The 12,513-nt window shown below is 39.2% G+C and overlaps 1 protein-coding gene across 1 annotated transcript in view; it reads right to left on the reverse strand.

The window, feature by feature from the left end:
* Ca10 (carbonic anhydrase 10) overlaps positions 1–12,513 on the reverse strand; it is a 506,430-nt gene that overhangs the window by 301,171 nt on the left and 192,746 nt on the right. The window lies entirely within an intron of this gene.

Here is a 12,513-nt window from a genome sequence, read left to right on the forward strand (position 1 = left end):
GAAACTACTTCAAAAATCAACTACGTCAAATAAAGGCAGAATTTGAAAGCAACTGAACAACTTTGAGATAACAGACAGAATGGTCTAGGAGAAAAATATGTTGAGGTTGGGGGTGGCAGCATGCTTTTGGTACTCTTTTCAGAGTCCCAGGAAGATGTAATGGAAGATATTGTTGCAGAATGCTGCTCTAGAGGCTGGAGAGAGGTTAAGAGCACTGCTCTTCCAGAGGACATGTGTTTGGTTCCCAGTATCCATGTTGCTCACAGCTGTCTGCAATTCTATATAGAAAGAATTCAAATGATACCCTCTTCTGGCTTCTACGGGCTCTGCACTTATATGTCCTCTCTCTCTCTCTCTCTCTCTCTCTCTCTCTCTCTCTCACACACACACACACACACACACACACACACACACACACACACACAAAGTTTAGGCTGCTCCAGTTAAAGTGCTCTTGGGCTGGATAGACTGGACCAGATTTTGATCCCCAGTGAAGGAGAAGTCAATGCTTGCTACTAGAAGCAATGTGAATGCTGAGGAAGAATTAAAGTGTGGAAGCCACTCCAGAGATCTTGAGTGACAGATAGACAAGGAAGAGATCTACAAAAGCTATGCAAGGGAAATGCTTTAGGATGGAGTCTTGGAGAAAGGGAGGGAAAACAATGCCTGCTCGCTGAAGCTTGGGAATTAACTAGCTCATTTTAGGTGTGTAGAACTATGTCATATCTATGAGCTAGGACTCAGGATTTGGGTTTATGCAGAGTCCTCAATTACGACCATGGTTCTAGCCAACCTCCACAGGAGCATGCTTCAGGCTTACAGGCACTCCATGTCACCTTCAGAAGCAGAGGTGGAGTAGTAGAATGTGGAGGTATTGCTCCTATTTTTCAAATTTTGAAATCCTGTTGAGTTTTTTCACTCTCAGTCACTATGGCTATTTCAATAAATCAAATTTTAAACTTTCTTCTTGAAAAAAAGATAACGACTTATTTGCTAATGCAGTCTTTTTCTAGTTTGACCAATACAATTTATTGTGGGGAAAATGTAAATAAAATGAAATTGTGAGAACCACTTTAATTAATTAATAGTCAACTAGTCTGAAAACATTGGAATTCCATCATCCTTGGCATCTCTTGCACACACTCTTCTAATTAACATATAAACTAGAACACAAAACAGACCTGAATATCTTTGCAAATTAATTTTCACAGAGACTAAACAGAGGAATTTAACTGCCGCATCACAACTATGCATTTGCCTTGCCAAAATATTTCCCCCTTGGCAATGCTGTCATTCTTACCATGAACTACAAACCCCCAATGGTCTCTTAGCTCCGGGTGCAGTGAGCTATGGAAAATGTGGAGTTGCTTGGTTTTCAAATGCTTAAATCATGAACCTTGGCAAGACCAAGGCAAAATCTATCAGCATCTGTTCAAACCACTGAAACAACAAAAATCCAGCTTAATCTGTTAATATCGCTTGACAACCCCCACACAAACATATCAAATATCTTATCAAAACAAAGGTAGATCCAGAGAGCATGAGATCAGCAGAATTCACACTAATACTGAAAGTTAAAACTTGCTTTGACGGCATTTGCATCCTAAAGAGGATACTCCAAATCCATGCCATCCTGCCTATTGATTTGTCCTGAGCCAGCAGAATTTGTAGAGATGATGCTATTATGAGCAGAGTGTAAGAGACTTGAAATTAACTTGTACCATTCCTATGCACTTGTTAAACTTTATGGATCTAAGATAAACTGAATTCAAAACTGTTGACTGCAAGTCTATGATATTTCAGATATGACTTGACACTGAGAATTCACTGAGCAAATATTTGCTGAAGACCTACTATGCGCCACACAGTATCTTCATTTCTGGCTTGTTGGGAGTGAATGAAACAAATATGGCTTCTGTTATCAGGAGTCCTTTGGTATAGTAGTGAGTATACATGATAAGTTTTGATATGTTTACCTATGTTATTAAAATTCAGGGATAAATTAAGTTGGTAATGAGTAATGTATGGAATAAAACTGGAATGGAAGACATAGGCTAATAAGCAAAATGGTCAAGGATGGTTTCTTTGTAAATGATGTTACCAGACCTTTGAAAAACTTGGATGGTTGTTTCAGAAGAATTTCAGAGAGAAGTGTGTCCGAGATAGATGGGAAAAAGAATCGTAGAGAGCTTGATGTGTTCAAGGAACAGAGGAAACCATGTGACTTGAACTTGGATCCCAGATAAGAAGAAAAGAGAGACAGTATAGGGCTGGTTAGGTTTGAAGAACAGGTGACTGGGGACTCTTCAGGTCCTACTAAGGAGTTTGCATCTTATTCCTATGTGACAGGCAATCACCGAGTTTTAGACAAGGGAGTACACAGTCATGGACTGATTTATGAATGAAAGCCATACATCTGCTTTGGCTGGACCAAAGTCAAGACTAAGGGTAGTTATCTTTAGGGTAGTCTGAGAAGGAAAAAACTGGGTCCCAGACAACAGTTGGGTACATAGGTTTTTTTTTTTTTTTTTTTTTTTGTGTGTGTGTGTGTGTGTGTGTGTGTGTTTTCATTGCATCCTGTCATGTGTGTGTGTTTAAATTCTATCTCAAAGGCAGACATAATTGAATGCTTTATAAACTATTCTCTTCAACATATGTGCCAATAAAATAGCATTTTCTTCAGATTCAGACAGTGCTTTACAAATCATAATTTGGATTTGAAGCAATGAAGAGACTTAGCTGAGACAATCTTTTCTTTTCTTTTTTTTCAAGTAATAAACTAAGCTCACAACTTTTTAGCCAAAGGAAAGCAAATATAATTTTGGGAAATGACTACTACTGGCACAAAACATATTTATGATGAATTCAGTCCCACAAATAAAACCTTCCACTTCAATGGCAATCCCTACTTCATGATTACAAACACATGGATACATTTTCAATAAGAACTCATATCTCTCCCCTGTTCTTTCTTTCACTAGTGCTGATTTACTGCCCCTTCTGTGGTTTTCAATTGTAATAAATCTCTACTTTGAGTTGTTATTAATAAGCATGGTTAAAGCACCCATTGCTTCAGGCCTTTGCCCCCTTCTGATTGTAGATTTATTTCATGGAGGGAATTGGCCCCAGAAATAACCCCTTTGCTGCTGGCTTCTTTCTCCATAATTTGGACTCCAGATTCATGGTACATGAGAGCTCTCCATTCTCTCACTTGGGCATTCCAGAGGAGTTGCATATATCCTATTTAACACATAATCGTTAATTTGTGCATCCATTAAAGAAATTAATGGGCCATCTCTAATGAACCAAGGATGGAAAGATAAATTAAATGCCCTCACTTGGATAGAAAGACAGACAAGCTAGTAAATAGTTACAACAAAACATAGTATTATAATGGAGGTATGTGCACTCTAAAGCTAAAATACAGAAGCAGGATGAATTTTCTCCTCTAGTAGCATACATGGCACCTTCTAGCACATGGAATATAGCCAGCTTGGTTTCTCCATGTTTTGTGATTGAAATACATGATGTCCAGCAATAAGGTCTTACCATTACCTTCTGGAGGGTAGCCAAGAGTAATGGCAAGAGCCTATAATGCTCAGGTTTCTAACTGGCCCCACTGGCCAACAACTTGCAAAGATGTAACCTGTTCCTGGGGTTTTTATTTTTTAGTGGGAAGTATCTACTTGGGGTATTGAGCCTGCTCCCTCATTGTACAGTAACTCTATTAAACCTCTTTTTAATATGCATATGTTTCAGGAGCTTGTATAGTATTAGATTTCCACAGGTCTTTAAAAAAAGCCTTTAGTGCCGGGCGGTGGTGGCGCACGCCTTTAATCCCAGCACTCGGGAGGCAGAGCCAGGCGGATCTCTGTGAGTTCGAGGCCAGCCTGGACTACCAAGTGAGTTCCAGGAAAGGCGCAAAGCTACACAGAGAAACCCTGTCTCGAAAAACCAAAAAAAAAAAAAAAAAAAAAAGCCTTTAGTACTAGTTATCTTTCTTATATTCTCTCCTCTACCCGCTCTCCCACCATTGCCCAATTTAACTCCTATTCCACTGTTCTCCTTTAACTCTTTATACCACTGTGTTCTGTCTCTACTCTCTGGAAAGCCCCCCCACTGCATGGCCACCTACTAAGTGAGAAATGATTGAAGACATATGACATTTGACTTTCTGGTGCCTGAGTTGACCTCATTCAGAATGGCTGTGTAGAGCTACGTCTACTTAGCTATGATTTAATAATTTCTTTTTTCTTAACAACTAAATAATATTCCATTGAGCAAATGTATCATATTTTCATTATTCATTCATTGGTTGACGGGACATCTAGCTATTTTTCATTTTCGGCTATTGAGAATAAAGCAGCAATGAATATGGATGAGAAAACACCACTGTAGTAAGATATAGAGTTCTTTGAGTATATGCCAAAGAGTAGTATAGCTGCATCCTATGATAGATTTATTTCCAGGTTATTTTTAAGGAACCTTAACACTCATTTCCCTCATAGAAGTGTTACTCTTTCACCACATCCACACCAGCATCTGTTGATCATTTGTTTCTTTGATTTTGATTATTCTGTTTGGGATAAAATGAAATCTCAATATGCTTTTTTCCTTTTTAATTTAAAACTTTTTTCCCTTTTACATACCAACCACAGTTCCTCCTTGCTTCCCTTCCCCCTGCTCACCGTTCACCTTCCTCCCACCCACTTCCCATATCCCTAGTGCATGAACTGGCTTTTTGAAGCCCATTCCCTATGGAGGGATACCTTGCTCAGCCTCAATACAGGGGAGAGAGACTTGGTTCTGCCTCAACTTGATATGCCAGACTTCGTTGACTCAGACTACTTTTACCTTAATTTCTCTGATGACTAAGGTTGTTGAACATAAAATATTTCTCAGTCATCTGTATTTCATCTTTTGAGAATTCCCTGTTACATTTTAATTGGTTTGTTTGTTTTCTTGGTGTTTAGTTTTAAGTGTTCTTTATATATTCTAGATACTAACCCTCTGTCAGACATATAGCTAGTAAAGATTTTTTTCCCCCACTCTGAAGGCTGCCTCTTCACTGGAATGATGATGTCCTTGTCTGTACAAAATACAGAATATTTTTCATTTCATGTGGTCCCATCTGTCAATTGTTGGTCTTGATGTCTGGGGTACATGTTAGAAAAGTCTTTCCTTTGCATTTAAGTTAAGACCCATTTTCCTCTTTCTCTTGTATCAGATTCAGTGCAGGAGGTCCTTGATCCATTTGAAGTTGTTTTGTATAGGGTGAGAGATAAGGATCTAGTGGTTTCTTTCTTCTGCATTCAGCTATCCAGTTTCATCAGAACTATTCATCAAAGATGCTGTCTTTTCTCCAGTGTGTATTCTTGGTTTCTTTGTCAAAAATTATGTGGATGTAGGTGTGTAGACTTATATCTTGATTCTTTTCCACGGATCAATGTGTCTGCTTTTTAATTCTATTACCATGCTGTTTTCATTACATTAGCTCTGTAGAAAAGTAATTATTAAATTCAGCCAGCTATGAGTCCTGAAAATTACAATAAAATGCCTGACAGAATATGTCCATTGGTGCAATAATGGCGTGGATGTTATAGGACACACTTTCTAATTGGATCTAAGGCTTGCTCCATGAGATGTAATCCATACCTGGCACTATTATAGAGTCAAAGAACCTGTGATTTGATTGGTTATAGGTCATCTGAGAGAATTGAATTCTACTATTCTGCAAAGTAGAAATAGTATTAAAATGACTCAACGTGTTATTATTGTACCCATATATCAGAGCATCTCTCAACCTTGATCAGGGAAGCTTCTCCTTGCAGTAGATGGCAATTAACTCAGACACCCTTAACTAGTCAATGTTCAGAGAAGAAGAAACAGTGGAGTGCTCAGCCATAAATGGGATGTACATATCACTCTTCTCTCCTAAAGACTCAGGGATCTCCTTGAAAGAGGGAACAGAAACATTGTTAAGACCAAGGGGTGCTGGATAACATCAGGGAGACCATATCTTCTGGACAAAAGACACACACAAACACACACACACACACAGTATGAATGTATATACGTATGTATGTATACACACACAGACATATACAAAAGAATCTACAACAGTTGTAACAGCATGCACAAGACCTGTGTAAGCTCAAACTACAAAAAATCCCAGCATGGCTATAAAATCCCACCACCAGCTAAGCACCTCTCAGTATTTAATAACTTCTGGGAAAGGGAGAGTCAGTTTTCTTTAATGATGTCATTGTTGGTAGGTTAACCACGTTCCAGAGCAGGCCCCATTCCCAAGACTAGTTGAGCAACACAAACTGTAGAAAACTATGTAGAAAAAAAGAAGATAACTGAAGAAAATTCAAAGTTCAGTGTGAAGTGAGGGGAGGACGCAGAAGATGGTTATTAGAAGAGTTGGTGGAGGGGGAGTGTATGTGTTCAAGACACATTGTATAAAATTCTCAAAAAATTAATAAAAGTATTGTTTTTAAAGGATACATAGAGGGGAGCAAACCAACTCAAACTCTTTTCCTAGCACTAGACTATGCCTTTCTTATAGAAGGGCTTTGTTGTAAGACCTAAACATCTCAGAACTGGTTAAAACACCCATGCATTTCCTTAGACAGAGAGATACAGTAGTACTAACAGCTGACACGGAGTGTTACTAGAATCAGAATGCCATTAAACTGCTAGTACCTAAGGCATGGGCTCTTCCGACTCTCCCAACTTTAAAGAATTATTACTATATAAGAGAAATATGAACTATGTCCTCACAATGGAACCACAAGTATGTAGCTAAAATTCTACAGCCTTAATTTCTCAGTCTCTAAAACAGGATGGTAGCTACTTCACAGGCTCATTGTGAAGACTGAGAGGGTGTCAACAAAAAGACCCAGCACAGTACTGGTGCTATAGCAACTATTTAACAACTGCTGGAAGAGGGTCTAAGAGCAGCGATACCGGGAAATTGGCACGCTGATCCCACTTTCATCGTGTTCCTGGGGTAGAAAGAAACATGGCTAAAAATCGAGAGAGGAGGGCAAGAAGAGGCAGCCTGCAGATGCCCATCTAACCCAGCTTGATTTCAAAGGCAGTTCTGTGGGGACTCTAGGAAATAGGTTGGCCTATTAATGTCATAATTTCCATGAGGCATATGAATTCTTTTCTTGGATCTCCAGTCTTCAATGTCTGGATAGACGGAGGGAGTGAGGAATGATATGGGTCATCTGAGAGGATTTTAATTCCAGAGGAAAAAAATCATCTCAGTTTGGCATTTGAAAGTTGTCCGAGTATATGTTCATACAGCAGCTTTCACCTCCCATTTGTGAGTGATTCCAGTGTAGTAACTGAGCTGCATCCTTGAGAACTCATCAACTGAGAGTGGAGAGAAATGAAGGGAGAGGAAGCCGTTTCTACTGGTCAAACACCTTTTAATTAGTTTTGTGCTAGAAACCCGAATTATCTTGTTTAATCCTCCCCTAAATTCTGTGAGAGAATGCTGTAATTATTTTATATGAAATGAGTGAGATTCTAAAAGGTGAACTGGCTCTTCCAAGATCAGTTTGTTTATTTTTATTTTGTTTTATTTTTTTAGGTACTGGGTATTTAACTCAGGGTCTTAAACATATCAGGAAAATGCTCTGAACTATAGTCACAACCCAAGATGGGTAGAAAAGGGATGATTAGAGGGGAAGGAAAGATTGTGATGGAGGAAGAAGAGGAAAAAAGATAAGGTATGAAATATATGTGACATGAGAGCAGAAGAGGGTCTTGAGGAGAGGATGGAGGCCAGGGCAGGGCATAAGAAGGGCAGTATGGGATGGCAATGAATAAGAGCAAAGTCTAATTGCATACATGTTTGGAAATTCCATAACGAACTCATTAACTCCTATGCTAACTTAACTTTTTAAAAGTTCAATTATTGCATATGTGGTAACCTGAGAAGCTGCGGTAAAATCGGTAGAAAATGACAGACGATCTTCTTCCATTAGTAGTGACGGCAAGGGTGGTGAGGCAGGTAGCATTCATCTTATTCTCTATGCTTGTATCCACACACCCAAATGCACTTATACATATTCTAAAAGGTTTTCCTTGTCTCAGGTAACATTATTCCATCAGTTGTTGTTAATAGAGCAGTTTCTTGTATTTAAGGCTATCGAGGGCATCCATCATTTGAGCAGTCTTTACATTTCCCAACCATTCCCTCAATGAAAGACATTAAGGTTATTTCCATCTTATTTTAGCATTTGAATCGATGCTGTGATAAATAGCCTCAAGCACATTCTTCTTTTGTAGTGGTGCTTTCATTTCAGTAGAAAAGATTCTTAAAGGTAGTATTGTTCTGTGAATGTACACACACACACACACACACACACATACACACACACACACACACACACACACACACACACACACACACACTCTATTTTAGCAGATGCTGCCAGCGCACATTAAAAAGCTCTGGCTTCATCTATGACTACACACACAGACTGCACGGTGTGCCCTTTTCCTCACTGACTCCATAGTCCTCCATGGATGCTAGTCACTGTTTATTTTTAATAAGCAGACAGTAAAAATGGAATCTCATTGATTTAATTTGCACCCTCTAACTACTACTGAAGTTAAGTATGTTCTCATATTTTCAATGGCTCTTTGCAGTTCTTTTCTGATCCTATCCTCCACATTTTTTTTAATCTGAGTCATTTAGTTTTTTGTCAGTTTTTAGCTGTCATTTAATGCCTTGTGGAGCTATGAACCCTTGTCATGTACTATAAATATTTTTTCCATTCTTTCATTTGGCTATTTCTCTTTCTTTTGGTATTTTGTTATATGGTAAAAATTTTATTTGATTAGGTTTATTGATTTGGTTTTTCTCTCTTATCTAAGGTGTCCTGTTCAATTATAGATTATGTTACAAACTTACTTAAATGTTTTCTAAATTACTTTTATTAGTATGCTATTTACAAGTAGATTGTTAAGATATACCAGGGACCAGCGCCATGGATATCCTGTATAGCAGATGTCTATAGTGTTTCAGATAAAAGGTGGATAATGCTAATCTTTTTGTCAACTTGACACAAGCCAGAGTCATCTGGGAAGAGGGAATCTCAACTGATGGAATGCCAACGTTGGGTTGGCCTATGGGTAACTCTGTGAAGCATTTTCTTGATCAGTGATTGATGTGGGAGGGCCCAGACCACTGTGGGTAGTGACACTTCAGGTAGGTGGTACTGGGTTGTGTAAGAAAGCAGGATCCTCCCTGGTCTCTGCTTCAGTTCCTGCCTTGAGTTTCTACCACGGCTTCCCTTGATGATAAACTGTGATGTGGAACTGTAATAGGAAATAAACTCTTTCTTCCCTAAGTTGCTTGTGGTCATGGGGCTTTATCACAGTGACATAAAGTAGCTAAACAATGCTAGAAATATTTATATATTTATCTAACATGTATATGTATATATAGTATATGTATATCAATATTAATATGTGTGTGCACATGTGTGGGGTACGTATGAGTATATGTGCTCATGCATGAGGAGGTCAGAGTTGGACATTGGGTATTTTGCAATCATTCTCCACCTTATGTATTGAGGCAGGGTCTCTTGCTTGAACCCATGGCTCACTGATTGGCTAATTTACCTAGTTACCTTCCTCTGAGGATCCCCTGTCTCAGCCTCCTATGTCTTAGCATTAGGCAAGCCACCATGGCTGCCTGGCAATTGTGTGAGTGCTGTGAATCTAATTTTCATGCTCACATTTGTGCTGCAAGCCATCTCCCCAGGTTCCAGAAGCAAGTTATATATTTTTTGATCCCATCTTTCTAGAATTTTCTATTTGCATAACCTTCTGTCAGTGCTATGCTGTTTGAGTGTATAAGATTTATGTAATTTATTGGCTCTGTCTTCCTGATTAGGAAAGCTTACTCTAGTCCCCTGCTAGCACTATAGTACCCCAGACACCTGACCTCCAGGGAAATCTGCCAGGTTTGGTAGTTGTATGAGACCTGAAGTGTTGCAGTGTTCCTGGGAGTACAAAACTTGCCAGGCCTGTGTCTATAATTCAGATATTTATATACTTGAATAATACCTGATAGAGGACAATGCAAGCCCTTTTCCTCAAAGGACTCTCAAAGGAAAATTTCACTCCTAGAGACATTGTCTCTTGCGTAGAATACACACCCAGAGAAACATCAAAGCTGGCTCCTTGGCAGATGGTGCAGGGAGGTGGGGAGGACGACATTGGCATGAGGGGAGCTGAGCTCCAGTCCTGATTTATCAAGCACTCACCCCATGTCAGACACTGCCCTAAGTATTTTTAGTACCTGTTCTCATTTAATAATCTATAAGGTAGACTTTGCTGTTACTTTGCTTCTTTCAGGAACTCAAAGACACTGAGATATTAAGTAACTTCCCAAGTATACACAGACACTGGCAAGTGCCAGAGTCCAGATGCAAATCTGGCTCCAGATCCTCTGCTCTTCTCTGCTGTGTAATGTTTCTTTTCTGTCCTCCGGCTTGACTGGCATCAATGGGTTTCTTTGTTTTTTTAGCATCAGATGCCTCATACATAAAATAGAACATTTTAGTGAAAACTTTTTATCTTTCCAGGTCACAGAAAAAGCCAAAGGAATAAAGTTAGCAACAGAAATACCTAGGAGACACACTCTCAAGGCAACACCTCCAATCCTCTGGATCTTAAATAATCTTTCTGTCCCTCTTCCCCAGTGATTGTTGAGCCTTAGGTTCTAGAGTTGAATTGAAGATGTATTCGTTGGAACTGGGCTCTGGAGTTCTGTAATTTGATTAGTTGCAGTTTACTGAAATGGTCTCCACTTAGCAGGAAGCCACAATCATCAAGTCTCACTAATATGACTGCCTCAACATAAGCTGAACAAAGACATCCACATGCTAACATGGGTAGGGGAAGTCCATGAGGCCTCAACCCTACACAAAGAACTAAGGAGTGCTGAGAGTGGGAGAAAGAGTCTTCCTCAAGGAAGAGCCCACCATTAGTTATCTAATACCAAACGTAGGCCTTGAGAACGTACTTACAAGTAACATTTTACAGACCAAGCAGGCTGTAGTTAGGAACGTAAGTGTATACACATATACATATATGCATGTTACAAAAATTAATGAGAAATAGAGGACATATATTTGAAAGAGAGCAAGAGACGTATATGGGAATGTTTGGAGGGAGGAAAGGAGACGGGGGTGGGGATGATGTAATTATAATTTCAAAAAATTAAAAGAAATAATTTAAACAAAATTAGCAACAGAAATCGCAGCCAGTTCAATCTACTGATTGAGTCATGGATTACTTTGTAGTCTGGAAAGACCATAGCTTTGCATAAAATTACTCATCACCATGATCCAGCAGGATGATACTACTTGAGACATTTTTCTATGATAAACTGAAGCTCAGAGAGTTGAGTAACTCATAAAAGAATGTTGGGCTACTGTGTAGCTGAACTGGCGATTTAAACCCAGGTTAAATTTACATCTTCCTTCTGTTCCCCTGTGTTACCAAGTCACACCCACCCCTTCATCTTCAACATTATTCTGTCTCAGAACCAAGGCCGCTGGGGATGGTAATTGTTGCTAAAGTTTTCCTGCCTGGCCCACAGTCAGGACAAATCTCTCTCACCTGCCAGTCCCACAGCCACTCAGACCCGACCAAGTAAACACAGAGACTTATATTGATTACAAACTGTATGGCCGTGGCAGGCTTCTTGCTAACTGTTCTTACAGCTTAAATTAATCCATTTCTATTAATCTATACCTTGCCACGTGGCTCGTGGCTTACCGGCATCTTCACATGCTGTTTGTCATCATGGAGGTTGGCAGTGTCTCTCTGACTCAGCCTTCCACTTCCCAGCTTTATTCTCCTCCTTGTCCCGCCTACACTTCCTGCCTAGCCAATGGCCAATCAGTGATTTATTTATTGACCAATCAGCAACACATTTACCATACAGAACATCCCACAGCAGGTAATTATAGAATTACATCTGTAATTCTAGCCAGGGCTATACAGTGAGGCTCTGTCACAAAAATAAATAAATAAGCAAATAAAAAACAAACAAACAAATAAATAAATGCTAGTAATCAGGTGATTTGTTTTTTGAGAATTTAGCAAAAGGGAGAGTAGGCATTAAAACCTTGTGATTTTTGTCTCTGGCTTAAAGTTTAGCCTAATGATTGTGTTAAGCCTTATCAGATTACATTCTGTAATTTCTCTTGTCCTGTGTAATTACTGGTGCTCCAGATAAAATCTGAAATTAGTTTATTGAAGCGGAGAGTCATAGCCACAAAGAGAATAATGATTCAAAATGTGTTCATATACTAACTCAGGAATTTATTATCTCCACCTACTCAACCTGAAGAAAATGAGTAGGTTGATGCTCTGGATAACCACACGCCCCAGTGGAAGTTTTTATAAGAGCTGAAGCCTCTTGGCCTCTAGGAGATCATGCTAGTAACGACACTGAAGCCATCTGGAGTGTGA

Source organism: Peromyscus californicus, unplaced genomic scaffold (genome assembly GCF_007827085.1).
Source record: "Peromyscus californicus insignis strain IS unplaced genomic scaffold, ASM782708v3 Scaffold_3__1_contigs__length_106647218, whole genome shotgun sequence".
NCBI lineage: Eukaryota > Metazoa > Chordata > Mammalia > Rodentia > Cricetidae > Peromyscus > Peromyscus californicus.